Source organism: Aulostomus chinensis, chromosome 4, assembly GCF_037954235.1.
Source record: "Aulostomus chinensis isolate RoL2024-O1b breed Wild chromosome 4, RoL_Achi_v1.0, whole genome shotgun sequence".
NCBI lineage: Eukaryota > Metazoa > Chordata > Actinopteri > Syngnathiformes > Aulostomidae > Aulostomus > Aulostomus chinensis.
Genome location: NC_141323.1, coordinates 17,554,173 through 17,579,054, shown reverse-complemented (window position 1 = coordinate 17,579,054; position 24,882 = coordinate 17,554,173). Strand labels below are relative to the sequence as shown.

Below are 24,882 nucleotides of genomic sequence, written 5' to 3'. Positions count from 1 at the left end.
GCCGCCAGACAGGCCACACCACAGGCTGCATGCTAATTGCGGAGGCGTAGCCTGAATGAGATGACCTTGTATGGTTAAAGGAAGGAGGCAGAGAAGTGGTTTGGTTTAGCGCCTGGTGGGCAGGGGCCGCTCCTCCACAAACTGTCGTCGTCCTGACCTTGAGTTTGACCACTCGCTGGAGTAAGACCATAAACTGAGTCTCATTAAAAAAATATGAGGCAACGTAGTGTGTAATATGGGTAGTAAGCACTTTACTTAACACGCTGTGTAAAATAACATCATTACAACTATCATAATTCTACAATTTCAAAACCTTTCACATTTTTTTTTAGCTTGACAACTCATTAGGTTCATGGCTTTAAACACATATTCTATTGGCAGTAAAATACATTCACCTTTTCTGACATTAATTTACCACATGTCTCAGCCGTATTATGAGCTTTAAGTCATCTCCCAAAGGGCACGCAATTTCCACGAAACACAAAAAGCTGCTTCATAATCCCGAATAACAATTCAGATGATACAAGACATCTCTTTTGGTCATGAAGTGCAGATTCTCATAAACACCGACTGAACTCGCCTGGCTTCTATCTGTAATTTCATCACAACCTCTCCGGCGCAATAACACGACCTTTTAGTGCACTCAATCTAAGCAACAGCTTCTCTCGAGCAGCTCAACTTTTAAGTCGTCATATTAAATTCCAATCAGTGATAAAACACTTGGACGGAGAGCAAGAATCAAGTGTTGTAACTCAAAAAAGAAGGTCAAACACAGTAAACGGTGATGGGTGACCTGCTGAGGTAAGATACGGGTTTCCATCGTTTCTATTCTGGATGAAATTTTATTCAAATCCGGCAAAAATGTAATCTAAAGTGAGAGTGTGACACAGCAAGAGAGAGAGAGAGAGAGAAAGAGAGAGCGGGATCTGTTTTAGTGCCATTACTGCCACTCATTGATAAAGAGACGCTGCCAAAGCAGCCATCTCCTTCAGTCCTCATTAAAATGTCGTCATATTAAAAAATCATTTCAGGCCTTTGCTGATGAGCGTTTTATTGCCTTCATGAAAATGTTCTCACTGTGGAGTCGATGGGAGAGAGAGAGTGAGACAGAGAGAGAGAAAACCCTTGATGAGTAATGAAAGCGGGGAGAGAGGAAGGACAAAGCTGATAAGGGTGATTTGTTGCAGACTTGGGAGGATGACTTTGATTTTTAGAGTATTCATGATTTCTTCATTTTGCTGCCTTATATAAACATTCTTCCTTTACAATAAAAGTCTTCTGTTGACAAGATTAAAAGGGAGCCGGGGAGCCGAACACGAACTGAGACGAGTGAAGCGCGGCCACTTTCGTCAAGATAGATCCTCAGGTTACTGTTCTAAATCTAATCTCAATCCATAGTGTTACATCACGGCCCGAGATAGTTTGCACCGTCTCCAGTAGACTGCAAAGATCAGAAATACTTTCCTGACCCCAAGGAGAAATTGCTCCTATTCAAAATACATACAAATAAGGAAAGGATATTCAAATAGAAAAAAAAAAAAAAGTCCATTTAAAAACAAAACAATCTGACCAGAATACAGAAATGTTAGCAACATCGCTATAAAACGTGCACTTAACGTTTTGGAAAAAAGGCTGAAAAGCTCTGTTGAAGCTACAAAGCATCATACTGATAAAGTGAAACAGCTCTTATAAGTACGCTCACTGCTTTCCTCTTCAACAGAGTGCTCATTACTCGTATGAAGCGTTTGGGGGGGTTGGGCGATTGAATAACTGTTTTATACAGTGTCATATTTCATAAATACATTCAATCGAAATTTGTGACTCTGCGTAACACAGTTGCAAATATTACAGCGTAGTCTAATGTATAGCGTCAAAAACCTTTCACTTTCCTGGTGGGAAATTCCGAGTTCAGCAGTCGTTCAGTGTGATCTCCGAGGTTGGAACTTTCCCAGTTTCTCCAAGCCCACTATTCGCTGTCTCATTCTATTCTATTCCAACTATTCTGTTCGTCGGTCTCCGTGGCTTCCTTTGTTCATCCCGCGTGTTATTTCAGTCTCTGCTTTGTCTCTCGTGAGTTCAGCTGGGGGACAACACCACCCCCCCCCCCCACCCCCCAAGAAATGCTCCAATATTCTCATCACTTCCATATTTTTTCAGAGTAAGTAAAGCTCAGATCTCGTTGGATTTCGAAGAAAAAAAAAATCATAGCTTACCAGCTGAGCTTCTTCCATGATTATTGAGCTTACCTGTTATTTCACCGAGACGACTGTCACAGAGACTTTTCTTCCTTGGGGCCTTAAAGTTTGAGATTTAACTGCTAAACTGTCATCATCATCATCATCATCATCATCAGCTGCCCTGAAGTGCCAGGAGGATTGTTTGCAGCATTATTTGAATCTCCATCCATCCATCGTCTTCTGCTTATTCCTGTTAAGGGTCGCGGGGGGGCTGGAGCCTCTCCCACCGTCTAAGGGCGAGAGGCAGGGTTCACCCTGGACAGGTCGCCAGTCCATCACAGGGCCAACACATAGAGACAGACAAAGTCACACCTACAGTCAATTTAGAGTATCAATCAGCCTCGTCCGCTCTTGATGTCTTTGGACTGTGGGAGGAAGCTGGAGTACCAGAGAGAACCCACACAGGAACAGGGAGAACATGCAGACTCCACACAGAAAGAGCCAGGGCTCAAACCCGGAACCTCCCTGCTGTGAGGCGACAGTGCTGACCACTGCACCACCGTGCAGCCGATTTGAATCTTAATTTCTTTAAAGCATTAAAAAACAAAAAAACAGTCATAAAGGGAAAACTCAACATTTGTGGTCTGTAAATGTGCTTCAGCATCAGTATGATTCATCCTGAATCGGGTTATCACTTTTAACATTTATTATTATGAATCATTCATCCTGTTGATTTAATAAGGTCGAAACTCCCCCAAATATCCAACATTGGTAACAAGTTAAACCCCCTTTCAAGTGTTCAAGTCTAAGCGGAGATGGCGGATTTAATATTTTACTATCTCTCAAGATGCTTCCACAAGCACTTTTAGTCGTAGAGAAATCTGGAAGGTAATCTTCTAAAAACCCCACCGCAGTAGAAAAGCAGAAACAGCAGAAATCCAGAGGCTATCAAGTGAAGTTTAAAGGTTAGCGCGAAGAGAATACCAAGCGTGCACATGAAGCAGCAACCTAATGAAAAAAACAAAAACAAATCCAGCGGCGTCTTAATGACATCAGGACCTACAGTTGCTCTGTGTTGTACAAGTAAAGCTTCATAAGACCTGGGAAGACTGAATTCGCGCTCGTTGATTCCTCAGGAGCAGGATGTCTAATAACAGAAATTTTAAAGGCTTAAATGAGGTTCAGATGGACACAATCTCACACTCTCTTCATCCTGATGGACGCGAGGTAGCGCTCGTAGACTTATTGTTTGGGCTTTATTCCAGCTCGACTTTCAGCCAGTGGATGGTCTGATAATCAGAGGAGGAAAAACTACACACATACATTTAACAAGTAGGAGAGTATAAAAAAGACTGTTGAAGTACTGAATCCATTTCCAGAATTTTAAAATCGAAAAAAGCAGCCCTTTAAAGGACGTTTGTACCAACCGAGAACTGAGCCTCACCTACTGGAATATAATTGAAGACCATTCAAGACTTAGAACTTGAAATTAAAAACTAACCAACGTAAACTCAGAAGCCTGAATCGGTTTTAAATGTCAGCAACAGGACTCAGAATATTATGAGCACGTTTCAACGAATCCTTAAACGGGAGACTTTTAGACGTAGTTCGCGATGGGAACACCCGGGGGGAGTCATCTTGTCCATGTGTTGTAGTACTAATATGGGTGTTACGTGCAAAAAAAAAAAAAAAGCAAAATAGAAATAAGTCTGTTGCAGTGCATTGAAACGAGCCTGCCTTGAAAATGTGAGGCATATAAAGTACAGATATATGAGTTATAATATAAAGAGATACTTGATAATTCTGCTTCGATACAGGAGTAAAGTATTTGTGCCTCGCCACCATCCACATATCTGCAAATCCTACGAAAGCAGAACGACAGAAACTGAGAACGATGTGTTTTTAATGACTTTTTTGATCATGAGGTATCTTTATCTCAAGATAGCGATGCTGTCCTGGTAACAGGTACATTGAATTTCTAGTTATAGGTGAATAATTGACAGTTTTCTCGTGACAATGAGTTGATTATCTCATTTAGTCAAGAAGACAAGCCGCGCTGTCTCGAAACAACAAATAAAGTGTCTTTTTATCGCGAGATAACGCCATTTAAGAAGCAATAAACTTCTGTTAAAGGCAGAACTTCTGATGCTAAGAAAGAACATGGTTGTAATCACTTTTTTAACGAGGGGATAAAAAGTTCATTTCCTTATTATTTCTCCAGAAAAGATGACGGCTAGAAAGGGCAAACACTGGCGTTAACGCGTCGCGATCAAATGTAAAAAGTAATTGAGCAAGTCAATATTCAAGCAGAGACACGTGAAAAATCCAACAGCCGCGAAAAGCTGTGCTTGTAATTACCTGTTTTAATGCTGTAAACTAGAGATAACGAGTTCATTGTCTCATTATCTTGAGATAATGGGATTTAAAACATCTATTACAAGCACGCCCTTTTTCGGCGCCGGTAAAGAATCAGACAGTTGATGCGTCCGTGCCGCATCATTCCATAATGAAACTTTAATGCCACAATACGCTAAAGTCGTCTTGCACCGGCGGTGATTAAATGATTAGGTTTCATCTCGATATGTTGTTACCTCTCTCTCTCTCTCTCTCTCTCTCTCGTTTTTCCTCGTAATCGAATTTCTGTTCAAAGCGAAGCAAGAATAAGACGCCGCTTTTTATTTTCTCTCTCCTCTGCACTGTGTATTTTGTTCATGAGATCTTAAAAACGTGGAGAGAAGGAAGAGAATCAATCCATTCATGTGGGAAGCCACTTTGTAGAGAGGGAATACCTCGGCGGTTCTTCACAATGTTTAAACAGATGCTACCAATTTTAATGTGTTCTAATGAGTTTCATGGAAGTGGGCCTGCTAGTTTTGTTTTGTTTTTTTGTTGTTTTTTTTGCGTAATCCTGCTGACAGACAGGAAAAACAAATAAAACTCCTTGGCAGAGGTAATGAAGGGAAATTAAACTTCTTTCACACACACACAAATGCAAAGACACGCACACACACGCACGCATACACACGCTTGGGACACACACGGGAGTGCTTTAATGTCCCAGCAGAATACACATAACTACTTGATTGGCCTCAAGGGATGTAATATCTACGCTTTAATTTCAGATAGCAAGTGAGCATATCCTGTTACAAGCCATTACAGGAGTTTAATGCCAGACGCGGTTTGTTATGCTCTCATTTTATATCCTCCCCTTGTAGGATTTAGCTGCTCCAGATTAGATGGAAAGATTTCTCATATTTGGATTACAGCAAGACTTCTGCAAAATGTACTCATCAGCTAAAAATATTCAGTTCAAACTCCGTAATTTTCGATTCAGAACGGGGTTTTGCAGTGTTGGAGCCCCAGGCGAGATGTCGGATTGGTGCCAGATTGTTGTTGTTTTTTAATATGTTTTGGGTTTTTTGTTGTTGTTGTTGTTGTTTAAATTTTTTTGCTTACAAGTTATTGAATTAAAGTTCAAAACGGAGAATATATTTCAAACTTCTCATTTTGCAGCTGCAGCTGAAAAGCAGACCGTGCTTCATAACAACATTGATCGCATAAGAGTTTATTCCCTTTATTTCCCACTTTGACTGACGGCCCGGAGGAGGGTGCGGTGAGATTATTTTGGTCATTAAAAGCTTGTTTTGTTATTTATTTATTTATTTATTTCATGATGTCGTAACAATAACCAAGCCCTCCAATCCCAACGCTTTCACACTTGCCTGTGAAACAAGTCATAAAAAGGATTTAAATAATTACTTTTTCCATTTGCATCTGGTGTGTCTTCCATTTGATTTTAAATGTGTTTGTTTGTTTGTTTGTTTGTTTTTTGTAGGATGTACACTGTGCCGAGACTGGTGAAAACTCATTAGATTCTTGCTCTGGGCTGATGTTGACACTCTATGCCAGTCAGAAAACCGCTCGTGGCTCTGTTTCTGGTTGTAATCCAGGCAGAAGATGCCAAACGGATGCTGGGTCATCACTCATCCCTCACATCCTACCGGCAAAAATTAAAGAGCTGGCTGGAATGTGCCAGTCTAAGGAGGCACAACTAAATGCTGCTTATACCGCAGAAGAAGAAGAAGGGGGGAAAAAAAAGGCATGTTTCGGGGTGTAATATAGGCTGATCCTCTCATATTCTCACCAGTAGGGCACGCCTCAGTTTTGAGGTGTAATATCAGCCTGCCAAATCAGCGGTAGCCCTATTACTCATCCCCCTCTGTGCTGTCTCCTGGCTTGTGCTCCAGCGCTAATGCAGATTACAGGGATATATGAGGGCTATTTTGTTCGCTGCAGGGTGGAAACGATCACAGGCAACCCCCATCTCTCTATGATGCACGACTCTACATCTGTTCCCCCCACGAAAACCGATCTGGAGATCCATCAGAGGCGAGCTTTTATCAGATCTTAGGCTGCACATCAATTATAGATGCTATGTGTTAAAAAAATAAAAAAAATAAAAAAAAACTGGGTCACTCTATCAACATGCTGGCAATCCTGAGAGACATTGTTTGGTGAAGTGATTAGTGACTTGACTATAGATAGAGATTTGAGATAGTTTGTGTGTTATGATGGCTCATTTATACACGAGTAGCGCTCCCAGTAAGGAGAAGAATGTTTGCCGATAAACTTTCTTTGTTCACAAAAAAAAAAAAAAGTCGAGGGTATGAATCATATGATTCATCGTGGATATGTACAGTTTTTGGGCTGTTTTCTGGATGTGTGTGTGTGTGTGTGTGTGTGTGTGTGTGTGTTTGCGCGCAGGTGGAAAATCAACACAGATCAGAACCGTCATCTTCATAATCCATAAACTCGTTTTTCCAAGGGGGTGCAGGGAGGAGAGGAGGGGAACATGGCGGGTGGGTCCTGGGGGGGGGGGGGGGGGGGGATTATGGCAGGAATTTGGGTGGGGGCACAGAACAACAGAGACTTCGTCCTTCTTTGTGTGAGATAAACTGGTAAGTCCTCATGGAATATAATTTACTATCCCATTCAGATACCATCACCTGGTCATTGTTAGACTAAATGTTATGGGGGGGGGGGGGGTTGTCTGCCATTTTGCTAGCGAGTTTCACGATTAAAACATATTTTATTAATCTGTGTATGTAAAATTGTATATTATTAGCATTTTAATAGATACTTAAGCATTGCTGTAACCAGCACCACTGTGAAGAAGTTCGTTTATTTATAATGGAGCTAAAACAGCGAATCACTAGCTAGTGTAAGTAGACTGGGATTGATTCGCTTTGCATGTAGAAGTTCCAGTCTAGAGTGTCTTGATATATATTTTTATTGTTAGTTAATGCATTATTTTTTTGTTTTTCTTTGTTTCCCTCTTTTTTTCAGGGTTGTGGTACATGAGGACTTGAGGGGATTCACTGCAAGCAATACACAAGGCACAGTAATATTATTATAGCAACGCCAGCTCTCCTTCTAGCTAAGGTGGCTTCTTATTGGGCCATAGGATGTATAGTCATCAGAACTGTCCACTGCCCCCCTCTGAGACACAGAGTACACATAAAACGTGCTTTTGTTTTACGAGTATTAGTGAGGATCAATTATGGGGTTGAAAATAGTTGAAGTCTGCCTGAAAATCTAGTAAACCAAGGACACACTGGACATTTTTGCCACTTTAGAATGGAACTGCAGCTTTCTTATTTTGAATTTTACAACTTTATAACAGGCTGCACTGTCGCCTCACAGCAAGAAGGTTCCGGGTTTGAGTCCCGGCTCGGGCACAGGATCTTTCTGTGTGAGTCTCCATGTTCTCCCTGTGCCTGTGTGGGTTCTCTCTGGTACTCCAGCTTCCTCCCACAGTCCAAAGACATCAAGAGGGGACGAGGCTGATTGATACTCTAAATTGACTGTAGGTGTGACTGTGAGTGTGAATGGTTGTCTGTCTCTATGTGTTGGCCCTGTGATGGACTGGTGACCTGTCTAGGGTGAACCCCGCCTCTCGCCTGAAGACTGCTGGGATAACCGGTAGAAAATGGATGGATGGATGGAGCTTTATAACACCAGGGAAAGGAAAGTCAAAGAGTTAAAAGGACAAAGGGTTTGGCGTTGGAGGCGCTCGTTAAAAATGTTAAAATGCCGCAATGTACAGAAGAAGTATCCAAGTGTATGCAAAGAAGTTTATAAGGTGAATCTTTAATAAATAACTAAATGAATACTGGTCTGTTACATTGTTTTTTTCTTTTTTAAGCATGCAGTAAAGCAGCTGTTGTCAACCTCGGTTTCTTAAATAAAGACAATGGAAATAACCGATCTACAGGCTCACAAAATGTTTTTGAATATTCCCGTATGAACCACAGCATAAATAGAGTAATAAAGGGATTATTTTTGAATTTATTAAAAACGTACAGAGGACGGTTGAGACGGCCCTTTGATAATAACATTTTTTTCAATGTGTAATGCACCGAACATGTATAGTCGAATCAGTTGTGATGCAATTCCACATTCTTCCAATGTCGATCGTATCGTAGTTGAACCAAGCTTGATTCGTCGTCAGAATTGATTTGAAATTCAACGTTATTTCAATGCTGATCGCGGCGAGCACTTTCAGTGGGGCTTTTTTTTTTTTTCAGTGCCTGACATCGATGTTGATTGAAAGCTTCAGCCTGACAATATCTCAACGCTGATTCAATCACTTTTTTGCTATCTGGCAAGCTGCATTATTTGTCCCAACAAAAAAAATAAAAAAATAAAAATCCGCCGCAACTTGAATCCATTTCCAATGTTCTCCCTGACACAGACATATCATTCCATTTTTTTTTTATATCTCTTTTCTGTGACCGAAAAGCACATGTTTAATCTTTATGCAAGTCTGCTGGGTAAATAGACCATTCATCATATTATTGGGCTTTTACAGCGTGACTGTTTGAGCGATCCGTCTCTCAAACAGCTTCTCTGCTTGGCAGCCCAATCAATCATTTTTCAATGAAGATGTCACAGCTCATTGTGTTGAGTGTTATCCCAAACAATTTCCACATACACGAACACACACACACACACACACACACACACACACACACACACACACACACACACACACACCTTTTTTAGATGATGCATTAAAACTTTGTCCGGTCAACCCCTTCCCACCCACCCTCAAAAAAGTGAGGGTGTCATATTCTCACAGGCAGCATTTTAACCGTCAACACTTTTCAACTCAGTGGAGACGATAGCAGGTGCAGGAGTGTCTGTTTGCTAACTATTATCTTTTCATTAGCAAGTCATCAAGAAGTAGCTGCAGCTCGACGAGGGTTATAATTGGTTTGTGTTTAATGGCAGTTTGATGCAGTACGTTGTGTGCGAGGTTGGGAAAATTCTCTCGAGGATGGAAGAAGAAAAAAAAATCTTCTGGTTTGGGTCTTGAATATGAAATTTCGTGCAACAGATTTGCGCTGGGGAGGCTGACAGGTTTTGTGTTTTCCCCCATCAAACGGAGCATTTATTTCTACTGGAGCTATACGTTTATTTGTTGGGAAACATTATCAGCAAACACTGGTTGGTAACTGGAAGATTCTACTTATGCGCACCCTGATTTTCCATCAATTTAACCTGTTTTCTTATTCAAAATTGATCTACATTTGGGAATAATTCCAATTTTCTCATAATTTACGAAGATGGAGAGTCCCTCAAACTAATTTCTGGATCCAAATTTGAATTTAAGTGCACATCTATGATAAAGTTTTCACAAAAATCCATCCATAACTTTCCTACACACACAAACAAACACATAAAACGAATCATGTAACCGTCTTAGCTGAGATAACAAAAGATAATAGCCCTTAACTCGAAAGTGAAACCATACTATTGACTCTTCAAATAACCGAACAGGAATGTAAAAAGATTTTCTCTCCTCAGACACATTTATTCCTCCTCCATGAAAGGCACCTGACGTCTCTTCTTTCCGCTTGTTTCTCTCGCAGGTTCCTCGGAGAGATGACGATGTGACCTGCGCCACCTGACGCCTCAACCCCTGGGGTCACATGACACAAGGAGCTGTTAGACACAGTGCAGACACACATAGACTCACATACTTTAGTAGAGTAAGTATTATGGCTGTTCACAAGTAAAAGTGGTGGTTTAAATATGACATAGTCCTGCATCTTCAGCACTGTTGCATTAGCAAGTGGAGGTAGTTAAGATGGAGACTTTATATACATTGAATAAATTGCCACGATTTGGTTTTATGATGCTAAATCATATTTATACATTTATACATCTATCTTGAATTTTATTAAATTAAGTATGAATTATAAATACATTTTAAAAAATGACCTGCGATATCCGACTTCGGTACTTTACAACCACTTGTGATGAAAATTAGAAAAAATTGTTTTAGAGTAGCGGCATCCTGCGTCAGTGAAGGAACTTATGTTTTATATGCCATTTGTTTATTCATCAGAAACTTGGAGAGTAAAAGTGAGCAAAAAAAAAAAAAGCGCTTTTTTTCTTTTTCCTTAATTTTTTTTGTCAGTTTCTGCTCCAAGAATCAGTTTCTTTGCTTTCAGATTTCCCTTATTGGCTAAAATATTTAATCAAATAGAGATTCATATGGACTAAAAGAGAATTTGAATATGATAACCCACTCAATTAATGCTTTCTGTGTAAATCTCTGCACAAATAATAGCCTATTTTCCCAACCGCAGCCCCATTTTCTCGGTAAAGCCTCCACATTTCTGCAGTGTGATTAGCAAGATAAAATGTCATCTGCTACCTCACCAGTCACGCCTCGTCCTGTGAGGCCTAGCAGAGGCCGTTCTCTCCGATGTGTCAAACTCCCCACCCCCGCCTCCATATCCCCACCTTCAGTGCACCGCAGTTGCAATATTAAACTTGTATAAGATCATTAGCATACAAAGCAGGAAACCTACTGCGTTGGAGTCATACATATTTATCTGGACGTGCCTTGTGTGCGTGCGTGCGCTCGCACTGTAACCCCTTTACACACAGGCGTGACTGGCTTTCTACTGCGGGAGATGGCACGTAACAGTGCGCCGAACAGAGACTGTGAAGTGGATATTAGGAAGCATGTCTGGTTTTAAGCAATAGATATTTATCTGTGTAGGAAACATGAGCTTGCATTCCTCTCCAACTACACATTTAAACATGCCTGTAAGACTACGAGGATGTTTGGATACAAAGCAGATGGAGTTTGGTTAGGCTCATCAGAGCACTTTGCTTCGAGCATATCAAATATAGTTTACACGCAGAGGAATTTGAGAGTCTAGTACATATTCATCTGCTGCACACATAATCAAACAGAGAGGAAGACAAACAGAGAGCGTAGCTTTGATGCTACAAGCATCACCCGTGGGTTACCTGCGAAATCAGCTCCTTTGCTTTCTGCTCTTCCCTTCCTCTTCAAAATCCCCTTTCTGCTCCACCATCATTGTTTGGCTGTTCTCCTGAGGTTCTCTCTCTCACACACACACACTCTCACTCTCTCTCTCTCTCTGTCTCCCTCCCTTCACTTCTTTTCCTCAACCTCCTGGCTGAGAGCACAACCCCTCCTTGTTTGCGACGTGGAGTCCTCTGTTAATACTCATTTTCCTCCTTCCTTCTTCTTTTTTCCTCCCTCCTGTGAGATTGCTGTTGTGTCTTATGGCTTTTTATTCCTACGTGATGGTAGATGGGTTCATGTAGGAGTAGAAGCCACTAAACACGCGGTGACCGCTCAACACGCTAGCCAACTCAAGCAGTGAGCTTCCTGTGGATATGACAGCTGCCATGTTCACATCATTGTCAGGAAAAAAAAACCAAAACAAAACAAAACAAAACAAGATGACGCTGAACACTGCATAGTGTTTTTCTGTTGCTTTTCAGGCCAGATTTGAAAGAAGAAAAATCTTTTCAAATTGGACTCCTCTTCCCACGAACGATTGGTTTGAAGATACAAGAATATACAACACTTTAGGGCTGGCCAATCAGTCCTTAGTGAACAGGCCTACTTTCACCTGCATGCTGCCTGCATGTGCCCTGAATTTCTAACTCACTCCTGCACTCCTCTGCCCCGGGGTCGTTGTGCAAAACTGGAGCTGGAAATTTCTCAAAATAGAGACTGGGAGGAGTGGATGCCACCAATGAAATGAAATACAAGAACTTGCAAAGGTAGGTCATAGTTATGTGCAAAAACTGACATGACGGTAGGGAAATAATCATGGTCCTGGTAAAACAAAACAAAACACAAGAGTAAAGTCAAGAGTTGGTGATGTCCACTACTTTCTCAAATGTTGTTTTCTTGTCAGGATGGTTAAAAAAAAAAAAATCACAAATACAAATCATTTCTGGATGTTCATTTGTTCATTTTTGTGAAGGCTATCCACTTAAAACTGATTAGACAAACATTTTCTCTCCTTTCTTAAAACTTTAAGGCTGCATTTACACTACCAGGTGTCACAGCGTGAATATTTCGTTTTAGAATTTTAGTTTTAGACTCTTTCATTTTCGTTCTCGCCTGTTTAGTTTTGAAGATCTTGTCTCTAGAGGTGTTCCCTGTTCTTTTTTTCCTCGTGTGTTTGTAGTTTGTTTTTCTTTGCTTGTGGTTTAATTTTGATTTTTCCAGTCAATTCCTAATTTATTTTGTATTTTGTCTTTGCGTGCCTTACACTTCCTGTCTTTATCTGTTTCCCGCCTCTTTTGAGTGCTTTCTTCACCAATCAGTTCCTCACCTGCCCTCATGTTTTCACACCTGTTGTTCACTATCTAACAGTTAAATTGTATTTAAGTCCCGGTGTCACTTTCGCTCGCTGTTGTATCATTGCTTCGTTATGTCTGTTTTATTTTCTACCTTTGTTTAATCTGAAGTCACCCAGTACAGATGTTTTTGCTCACACGCAGCACAGATTTGTATCACCGAATGTAAACTGGGAAAAAAAAAAAAACTTTAAGGGACTGGATTTTAATGTGAAAATAAAGGCTATGAATCAGATATCTGTCAGTGTGACTGTGTCTAGGTGGATGTAACTGTAGCTAGCATGTGCTACATGGTTTCGATTCATTGCTAGCATCTCCCTTACCATGGGCTTGAATTCAAACCGAGAGCGAGATGTTCCTTGTCGATAAGCAATAACCAGAGATGTTGCTTGTCTACCCAACACAGGTTCAATTGCTGCAATGGCCCTGATTGCAGTGAGGCTTAAAGGGGGTAAAGTAACAGTCACAAGCAGCTAACTTCAGCATGTAACACCTTAAGACACATGCTAACATGCTAAGTGGGCTTTAGCATCCCTGCTAGTAAGTCCACCCCCCATGCTGGATGTGAATTTGAGTCCAGCAGGATTTTGTGCTTGTCTAAATATTTCACAGATTAGACAAACAGATTGGACATCCCTGACATTTTGAGTTGCACATTATTGAAAATTTGACAATCCAGCGTTTTAAAGACGTAAAATTCAGCCAGGAAAAATTGTTAAATGGCAGTAGAAGGTTCACACAGATCGTGTCAAATTGTAGAGTGCAGTTCAAATATTCCAGTAAATCTGCAACGGGCATCAAGTGTAAATGCAGCCTAACTCCTCTCTACACCTCTTCCATCCCTGTCCTCTCATTATGCCCAACATTTTAGCCAACAAATGGCTAATGATGGTATTAATCAGCAAAAGAAAATCCCTGAACTCAACTCGGTGTCAGCCAATTATGCAAAAAAATTCAAATGATCCCGTTGCTGTTGGGTCCAGTCCGGTGCGCTGGGGTTTGGGTTTAAATGTCAACCGTCTGTTTGTATTTGCAGTAAAATAAACAGCTCGCTCTCCTCTTAAAGACACCCTGAATACCATGGGTTGTTGTCAGAAACCCCAAACTGAATTATTAATCCCTGGATATTACAAGGATTTGACACATGCTTGCAACTGCGTGACATTACTTCAGCACCGATATGAGGTGGATAATTATTCAAGATGAAATTGCAATAGATACGGTCTGCTGGGGTTTAATGATTTATTCAACGCTCCAAGTTGTTGTGATCTAATATTCAGTGGGTGGGATGGGAAGTTTCTTTTGCTTGCATTATCAGTTTAATTTATTTTTCAGGTTCCCACTCCTACGTAGGTTTTCTTTTCTTTCTTTCTTTTTTTTTTTTCCTTTATAGAGACTCAGACATGAGGGGGTCTGAGAGAATAGTAGAGCAGCGGAGACGCATTAGAGGAGTCTGAGAGAGGATTCGATCCTGAACCGGCAGGGGTCCATGGGAAGCTAAAGGTGGGTATATACGTGGAAAAGAACCTGCATTATTTACAACTGCACTGATACATGTCGGGGAAATATGTTGGAATACATGGTTTCCATCCTCTGTCACCTGAGGGTATGTTTCCTGCCTTCCCTGCTGATGAAGCTGTTAAGTTCCAAAATGTCAAAATGCTCCAATAAATAAGACAACACAGCCTTTTTTTTTTCTTCTTCTTTTTTTTTTTTTTACTTCAACAAGCGTGCTTTGTTTTTAATAATGCAAAGGCTTCTGCGAGTCCTCGGGTTACAAATGATACAAGGTCACATAATCCTAAAGTTCAGGTAGAAACACGAAATCCAAATGGTGTTTTCATCTGGAAAAAAATAGAGTGTACAGTAGGTTTAATGTACGAAATGTTGTGCTACTGTATCTCACCCCCCTCAGGCCACACTTTGATTTTCCTGTAATAAATAATGCTCTTTTGTGTTCTGTGCTCCATTTGTTCCCGTTTGTAACGTCAGTGCTGTTCAATAAATTATGAATCACGCCTGCCGCATATCTCTTGTTTCATTTGTCAAACTTTTTTTTTTTTTTAATTTTTTATTTTTTTCAAATGCCACATACTGACACTTCCCGAACGTGCGCACTTACAAAGTCCCCAAGATTGGAGCTTTAAAAGACATCTTTTATTGTAAGTCGCTGAGCTGTTTAATAAGAACTCAAAGTCAACATGAGAGGCAGCGTTGAAAACAGTGTGTGAGCAACAGGAGTATAGAAGTAAAAATGTATTTAATTAACCTTGATTTATAATTCAATAACACAGCGAGTGAATAAGAGCCTGCTGAATCCAGATTAATCTGCCGATCAATGTTCGAATTTCTTACGTTGTAAATCGTGACGTTGCCTTGTAGAACAACAAGTTTGCGAAGAAATAAAGATGTCGTTACTTGCTTTTTTTGTTTGCCCACCAAGTTGTCTCGCAGCAGGCGTGCTGAGGGATTGTTTAGGACTTACTCTGATGCCGAGGATGAATTGCAGAGGCACGGAGTGACTCTTTCATTTTCTTTTTCTCAGAGATTTTGGGCAGCAAAGCTCGCCTACACGCACCAGCTGGATGTTGTCTGGGGGAATCGCCTCAGCCATCTTTTTTTTTTTTTTCTGATGAAATCAGAGGAAATCCACAAGCAGCCCAAGGCAGACCACACATCCCCTTTTTTTAACTCTTCTATTCAATAATTCTCAGTGATAGGCCTCTCCTTTGAGTGCTGGCATCGCTCCTCATTCCAATTACTGAAAGGCAAAGAGGCCCCCTTGTTTGTCGGCACGCAAATGGTAATTGGATAATCCCTGAAATTTGGGCGACTGCACAAAAGGGAATCTGTAATTAAACTAGAGAGTCTGTCAAATATTGACACAGATGAGTCCTGCAAAGTATACGTGGATACAGGGGATGAGTCAATATTAATGTACAGCTTTTTTTTTTCTTTCCCCAACACGTTTTTGTCATAAATAACAAAGAAAAGAAGGCCCACATCTTTTTAAAGAAATAAATCCTCAGCATAATTATTTCCACAAAGAAAAAACAAGCCAGACCTTAGAAAGGCAGCTGGATGACTGTGCTATCTACACAGGTAAGTAGTCATGAGTTATTGGAACGACTCCTCATTGGATTCATTCAAATCAGCATCAACAGTGACAATCAAACAAACAGCATCTTTACGATCATTGGGTTTTTCTCTAGCGATACCTGCAGGCATGTCGAGAAAATATTCAGGCAGAAAGAAGCATATTCTATCTTCTAAAACAACCAGATCTCATGAAGGATTTGACCGAAACCTCCAAGCACTACATTACGTGGTTTGGGTACGACATTTTTGTGTGGCGCCAGCGGAAAAAGACGGCGACAGAAAGTCATGAAGGACGGAGGGATTCCCTCATTCAGGAACAGAGGGCGTTGATTAATGTTGTTTTACAGTTTTCTTAAATGTACCTTTCATCATTATTAACTGACAACATGAAATTCAGCACTGGAAATTAGGATTGTCAATTCCTCTTATAAGCAGAAGGAAAACAAAAAACGGACTTGAACGCACGTCTCCTGCTCCTAAATCTGGTGTTTGTGCGGTTACCATCCCAACTCTTTTTTTTTAACATCTCACAAATTGTGCTACATTGTCGAAACAGGAAATTTCTACGCCCCTAATGAAAAGAATCATAATTCATTAACATCGAAATTGTTTTCATGGTGTTGTCGCATCAGTTTAAGACACGACGTGCCGTCACCAATCGGTGAGATGAGTCATTGCATGCACTTCCTGTGGGATGGCGTTAACGGATTCATTGTTACACACGCGAGCATTCAAAATGGTTCAAAACCAGCATTCCAGTAAAGGGTTAAATCCGCATCACCGCGTTCGTGTACCAGGTGGATCGGAGAGGCAGAGACCCAGGTGGAACGTGAGGAGTTTCTGGAAAAGAATAAGTCACGTAGGAAAGTGTGAGTCAAAACAAGTTTCAATCTAACAGGAAATGTTCGCAAGTGGCAGAAAAGTGGAAGCTACGCAAATTGTAATAGACAATAAAATAGAAGAAGACGAGTCCCTCTGGCAACCGTGAAGGTCGAGCCGCCTCGACTGAAACCTGTAAGCCATTTTATAAACCACCTCTGCTAACAGCCTGACCTGCGGACGTCCCAGCGAGACAACAGTGTTGCTGAGTTCCACAGATTTGTTGTTTTTTTTTTTTCCCTCAACATCTCTTTAAAACCCGTCTCTCAGAGTCCACTTAATGAGAGTGTAGCGTCAGCGTTCTGGCTGCAATTACAGTGCGGAGGGAGGATTGTTTAATGATATGTTAATGGCTTGGCCGTATTACCTCTCAGCTGCCCAAACAACATTAAATACCCAGCGGCTGATTAATCCCGCATCCACAAAAACACCCAATTAGATGGATAATGTTTGTCCTGCCAACAGATTTGTGCAAAAAAAAAAAAATAGTCCCATGCAAAAAGAAATAGGACTACTACCTCTACTAATAAAAAAATCGTCACAAACTGTAACTGAACTATAAGACAAATTTTGTCATATTTCACCATCCATTTTTTTTTTCTGCTTATCCTGTTCAGGGTTGGGGGGGGGGGGGGGCTGGAGCCTATCCCAGCATAGTTATTTACGCATTATATTTCAGATGGTCTCTACAATGCATAAACAACTGCAGAGGTTTTTTTTCAGAGTGAACAGCTGCTCATGAACACCATGTTTCACAAGGGTCAATCAGGTGACCCCTTGTGTGCGTAACGCTCTGTTGACCCGACTGGCCTCTCTGCTGACTCACTGTGTCAAAGTTAGAGATGGGGGAGGGGCAACTCGTATTAGCTAGAAGAAACTTTCAAGAAAAAAAAGCTTAAAAATCAAAGTAAGACATGAATAAAAAAAACAACAACGAAGAAATTCTGTCTCTTCAGCGTTATAATCGTGTCAACTACAATTAATCTGCAACATGTTTCCAACAACTCCCAGCACAACAACAGTCTCGTCAGCACACGATCGCTGTCGACATCAAACTCAACGGGGCAATCATGATTATTAATGCCTAACATCTGAAGTAGTCATACTCGGGGGGGGGGGGGGGGGAGTAATGTTCCAGGAGTTCCTTTGGTAACAGGGCGGTGACAGAGTACCATCGTGTCCATGGAGGAGAGGAGTTCCCATCGCGTCTACACAACACACAGACAGCACAAGTGATCGCTCAAGAGGAGGAGAAAAGCACGTTAAAGGTACATTCTGTTCCGTACTTGTTCTTCAGAAGCGTTCTGACACGCAGCTTCATAGACTGATTGCTGACATCTCAACATGTCTCAGGAAGCTTTTGTTCCGAGGCGGATAAGCTTTCATGCCTGTCACTCTGAGAGGATGACATCTTCCAAAACATATTTCATTATTCAGTGTTTAAATGACGGTGCTCAGAGGAACACAACAACTTTTTGGGAGATATTCTTATTTGCTGACTGCCTCAGAGCCAAAAAGGAAGACAGATACTGTCAGGATCCTGTCTTGACGTGGTGCACTCCTGCTCCGTGTCCATGTTTTTGGTTTTCCCCCAGAGCTGGGCGGGGCCTTCTGGTGTCCTCTCCATCCACCCTCCTCTGCACACCTGCGGCTCATTAACCTGATTCCACTTTCCACACCAAAAGCAGTCAAAAGCCAGTCTCTTCCTTCACTCATTGCCAGTTTGTTGTTACAACCTCTGGCTCTCGCCTGCTACTCCAAAGATTGCTCAGTATTTCCTTGGACTCCTGCTTTCTTTCTCGAACTTTTGCCCGGATTTACCAGCTTTGTGTTTTCCTTCCTCCAGCCCTGCCGTTTGCCTGCCCTCCATTCTGCCTCACCCAGCCCTGTCGGCCATCTGACTCTGTTCTCCGTTCTTTTTGAGCCTAGAGCCTGAATAAACACTCTTGCTGTCGATCTGCATTGTGGGTTCTGTTCTGTACCTTTTTGAACTCCTGACAGATACCCTTCTCTCCTATATGGGTTCTGAGAACCACAGAGTAGTTAGCTTAGCACGATGAATAGCAGTGGGCGGGAAGTGTTGGCGTGCCTTAGTCAACAAAATAATCAAGTAGATTAGAATCAAGACCCTAGTTTTTCCAGAAGTAAATCCTCCATATCCTGTCATTTTGCCATAAATAGTAGTAGCAGCCCCTTTGTTTAGTAGGTCAAAACTACAGTGGGCCTTTTGAGGTGCCGGGTGAAATCACTGCCCCCTGCTGTTTTCCCAGGAAAGTAGTTCTGACAATCTATTTCTAAAATGTCATTTTTAACTCCTAGTTCTAAATGTTCGATGACTTGTGATGGTGGTATGCTAACACTTTCCACCACCATTATTGCGCTAAGCTAGCTCGTGGGCAATGTTCCAGCACCAAAGTTTTGCTGTTGGGCTGCTATTGCGCCCAAGTTTCCATCGTTACTTCAATGAAAATACACACTGTGAGCAGATTATAACCATTTACCAAAAAAAAAACAAAAAAAAACTACACATTATCAAGGGGCTCCAAGAGTGCTGCAGATATGACTGTGGTTCTAGTGAATGCCAGGACATTAAGCAACTGTCATACAGCCAACCAGGGTGTTTGGAGAGCTGCCAGGTTGGTATTCAAGCCTCAAATTCAAATCATGGAATGGACAAGGGTCCCCTGTCGTCCTTCAAGAGACCAGAGCAGCTTTGTTTTTGAGCCTGTGACTGCACACTTGTCAAATGCATCAAGAATAATGCATTTCTACTCTTCCATTGTTTAAAGGATTGTTTAGTCAAAATAACATCCAAACAATGTCATGTCCAACTCTGTTTAGTAGTGATTCTGAAGCTGTCGATCACACTTCGACATCATCACTCCTGCAGTTTGTTTACTTTTTTCTGTCATTGCCTCCACAAGAGACCAGTCTGTTTATGCAAGAACTGAGGAAGGTAGCCTGTGCAAAAAAACAAAAACAATAAAAGATGTCTTATTTACATTTTACTCTTAAACCAAAGATTATGTTCAAATGGAAGGCAATGATCTGACTGCTGACCATTTTCTAAAAGACAGTATTTCATTTTTGTAGAATATTCCATCCATATTCCTGTTTAAATGCTACGGAGCACAGTCTGTGACTGACGATGCCTCACCACATGACACTGCCACATACTTTGTTGGTAATGCAGAAAAACTACCTTCTTTGTAATGTAAACTGGAAACTGTGAAGTAAAGCAGTTTGAAGGCTGTTAGAGTTTCAAAATTATGCGAAAACTCCAGGAATTCATGGTATGATTAAGATGTATGCATGACTGCTAAACGCTCCAATACTGCCACTGCGATCGGAATACTTCAATTTCCTTTTTCAGATAAAGGTTGTTAGCAAATACTGTTTACATGGCAGGATCTTATTCAGACTATAGTATTGTATTCAGAGTGTATTAATCTGATATCCATGAACACGCAGCACTTTGGACCTGAATAAATCAACAAAACTAATTCATACTTATATAAATTGCTTTTCTTGACCGTTTCAGTTACTCTAGTGATAGTTGAGTGTGGCAGCCTTGGAGTTGTGATATAGCAAAGATGTACAAAACCTCCAACTAGTAATAGATCAAGTAATTGATTACATTTCATTTTCCCAAAGTCTGTAACAAAAGTGGCAGTTTAAATGCAATCATGTGACTGACAAGACTCTGGAACCCTTGATACCACATGTAATCATCATCATTTTCTCCATCATAAAAGCTGCTTCCTGAGTGGCAGGCGCTTCTGTGCTTTTAGCTCCATCTCGTCTCTCTCTTATCACCTCTCATCAACAGGGGAGGAGAAAGAGGTGGGAAAGGGTTCTGCTCATCCAAGGCAAAGAGGAGAGCCAAAAGAAGGTAGTGTCCTTATCAAAAGCCCGGGTGCTGAGCCTAGGTTAAAAATAGAAACCGAGGGAGATTGGCATCGATTTCTGCAGGCGTTGACGGCCCGATTGACAGCAGCATCGCAGCGCCTGGCTGTTGAGCCATCGAGGGAATCCGCCAGACTGCCTATGATGAGATGAGATGGGGAGATAACTTCTGACAAGCCCTCCACCCGCCACCCATCTCTAATCACCCTGTCTGCACACACACATACACACACACACACACACACACACACACTGGTTACACACAAGCACAGAGTGAAAAAGTAATTACCGCACGCATGCATACGCGCACGCAAACACACTCTTGCTGCCCCCTGAGCAAGTAATGGCACGCTGGCTGGCTGAGCATCCACCTGTCCGGTGTCTCCTGCCAAACCACGGCTCATGTGCTCACACACATACAAAATACCTCTGGATGTCCCTCCACAGCCTCCAGCCACCATCCTCAAGGGTTATCTCACTTAATTATACTCCATCAGTAAATAGTGCCTAATATCCATGAGACATCCCGGAAGGCGATGCCGATGACCTTTGTTTTACTGCTGTGAATGAACTCCACTAAGTGATTACTGTTGTTACTGACGGCTTTACTGCACTTGAACGTTATTTATCTCCCAACGGGATAAGTAATCGAGCATAGCAGCATGTTATAATGTCCATGTGAAAGTCTCGACATCTAATTAGATATTATTTTCTTTCAATTATTGGAATAACCTGGCGTTCTAGTCATCCAGAAAGATTGACGTTAGTTTCTCAGTTCAGCTCCGAAACACCAGCATCTCTCAAAGTCACAGAAATGAAAAAAAAGCCACCTTTTGTTTAAATTTTAAAAATGTTTGCTTTTTGTGAAGTGCTGAGCTAAGCTAGGTGTCATCTGTCAATCAAGCTACGCTAAGAGCTTGTCTCCCACTTCACTGCACAAAAAATTATGAATGCAAGATACATTTTACCCATTTTGAACAAAGAATAGTGGGACATGAACACAACAATCTGCAACAAATTGCTTTTACATTCTGATGTTTGCGGTTTGAGGTACAATGCTAAGCTAGCTTTTTAGACTTTCATGTCTTCCTGGTAAGTTTAATTAACAGACTCTTGGCTTAGCTTCACTAATCAAAAATATGAATGCAAAATTTTACACACTTTAAAAAAAATTGTTTAATCAATTAATGCGAGTATTATGAATTTTAAAACATACGATAAAATGCATTTGTATGATGTTTTCGTTGTTAAGTATAGCTAACATCTTTTTTCAACCTTCATGGTAAGCTATAAGCTGACCTGTTTCACTGAGCAAAGATCTGAATGCAAGATATATATTTTATGTACTTATGATTTATAACTTAACCAAATAATGCAGGAACATGAATTTAAAAATGCGCAGCACTCTCATCAAAAACACTGGAATACGAACAACAATGAGAGAGTCTGTGTTTCTCCATCTGTGGTGAATGTAACTAACTTTGCCTGTCATAAGGTGCTGCATCACATTTTCTCACACAGAATGAATGAGATTGTAAATTTTGGCTTGTGGAATGTTGTTCCATTGCAGCACAAGAGCTCTGTGGGTTCACTAATATTCCCAGAGACAGGAACATGCTGTACCTGTCAGACCCAAATTCCACCAGCAACCCCTCTCAATATTCACACCGCCAGTGTGACGTTGTCTACCATCTACATCAGAAGCATTTCGCAGTTGTAGTCTGTTAAGAGACAATTTCTCCAATGACTAAGTCGTGATATTGGTCCCTCTACTGGACAGTAGTTAGGTCAAGGCCTCTGTGAGGCTGCTGGGCTCATGAGCGAGCTTCTCTCCTGTAGTTACTAGCTGTCTGTTCAGAGATTCTCCAGCTGAAGCGGTCTCATAAATGCAATAGTACAATCCTGAACAGGTGTTGGGACATGTCCTCTGCGGGGATGCAGCGTGTGGTGTGGTGCCAAACTGCCAGAAACAGCTTCGAAAAGGCTTATTGTTGAAAATGAACATTTACTGATGCACGGAAATGGAAGCTTGGAACCATCCATCCATCCATTTTCTATCGATTATCCTGTTAAGGGGTGCGGGGGGGCTGGAGCCTATCCCAGCAGCCCTCGGGTGAGCCTTTGCCAGTCCATTGCAGGGCCAACACATATAGACAGACAACCATTCACTTTCACAGCCATGCCCACGGTCAATTTAGAGTATCAGTCAGCCTCGTCCCCTGTTGATGTCTTTGGACTGTGGGAGGAAGCCAGAGTACCCTGAGAGAACCCACACAGGAACAGGGAGAACATGTAGATTCCACATAGAAAGACCATGAGCTTGAGCCCGGAACCTTCTTGCTGTGAGGCAACAGCGCGAACAACTGCACCACCCAAACTTGCAGCTGAACTGATCAGTGTGACGACCCTGGCATCTTGGCACCAGATTACATCGACCAAAAGTGTAAGCGAATTTGTTTTTCCATTGCAACATTGCCACGCAGCATTGTCCACCATTTTGGACCAAAGAACTTACTCAAAAAATGAGCAAACATGTATGAACTTGTCACATGGTGAAATGACATCACTTTTGTCTTAACACTTGGGCAACTTGTCTGTTGCTCTGCAATGTTTCCACTGATGTACTCAGTCCAAAAAGGAAGGTCCCTGTTGCTTTGAGACTCACTGGGTTTGGAGAGATAGAGGGTAGTTAGTGGGATGAGCTACACCTGGGCCTGGTGTGTTTGCCCCTTCAAATAACACTCTCACTCATTTCCTGGAAAGTCTCATCAGCCTTAGCGGCATGACACCAACATCAAGTTCCCCTTGGTTTCCCTCTGCCACATGCACACACACATATTCTCACTCCTGTAATGCTTACTTCTGATTTACTAATGGGTTTTGTTTTTGTTTTTTTGCCTTGCTTGTGTTATCTTATAAATGAACTTGCTCCTTTTTGGCACCACCTTTGTTACATGTCTTGAGCTAGTGCAGGGGTAGGGAACCATGTGCCATGGAGGGCCGTGTGTATGCAGGTTTTCCTTCCAACCAAACACTTTAACAGGTGATTCCACTGATTAACACTCTTCTGTGGCTGAAGGTGTGTTAATCAGTGGAATCACCTGTTAAAGTGTTTGGTTGGAAGGAAAACCTGCATACACACGGCTCTCCATGGCACATGGTTCCCTACCCCTGAGCTAGTGACAATGACTGGACGTCTGTGGCCTTGTCATTGACAAAAACTGGAACATCAGACCTGGATTATCAAGCAGAAAGATGTAGCTACCGCAATCAGAAGAAAAATATGGAAATGTATGGGCCACACCCTTAGGGAGGACACAAGCAAGCATGACGAAAAAAAGCCCTGGACCTCAGTCCGTACTGAAATTGGTAGTAGGGTAGGTTGAAGAACACCTTGAGATATTCCACGTTTCAAGGGTTGGAGCAGTTCTGAGTGATTTGGCAGGAAGCAAAATCCCAACCCAATAGGCCTTAATGTGGTAAACAGGAGCGAGTCAAGGAATGACAAAAATTAATGTATTTCATGTATTTGAACTTATATATATAGAGAGAGAGAGGACATGCAGCTGTTAAAGTAATGCTACAAAGAAAGCATTCATGAATCCAAAAAATAATGCCAATATATGCAAGCTATACATGACAGGTGCATATTATTCTTTAACCTTAAAGTTTCCAACAAAAACAAGCCCAAATCCTAACCTGAAATCGAAGCGAAATTATATATAAATTGAATTCTTCAGCTGGAATTTATCTGGAACACAACAACCCCATTAAGAAACAATCATCATATTAAACCTGTTGGATTAAGCAGGGGCATTGCTAAGGGCTAAGCAATTCCCTGGGGCCCATGCAGGATACCCCAAGAATGGCTGATTACATTACTCCTTAAATTCAGTGATTGGGTACACAACCAATCTTATGGGAGAACAGTGCCATTAGCTTGGGTTTTTGTGTTGACTGGCCTGGTAGAAGGTCAGGAGGCCCACTAAGTCCCTTTTGCCCCGAGCACCCAGAGTACTGAGAAACACCCCTGATTAAAACAATGAAACTCAGGGTGCTGGGCCTGATTTGAAAAATTAGGACCTTAAAGTATAGCTGCATGAAATTCTTGTTGAAT

The 24,882-nt window shown here is 41.5% G+C and overlaps 1 long non-coding RNA gene across 1 annotated transcript in view; it reads left to right on the top strand.

The window, feature by feature from the left end:
• LOC147262890 (uncharacterized) overlaps window positions 1–15,155 on the top strand; it is a 57,127-nt gene extending 41,972 nt beyond the window's left edge. Inside the window, exon 3 of the long non-coding RNA XR_015112500.1 lies at window positions 10,112–15,155. This is a non-coding gene — a long non-coding RNA (uncharacterized LOC147262890). The remainder of the gene's footprint in view (window positions 1–10,111) is intronic.
• Window positions 15,156–24,882: the final 9,727 nt, after the last annotated feature.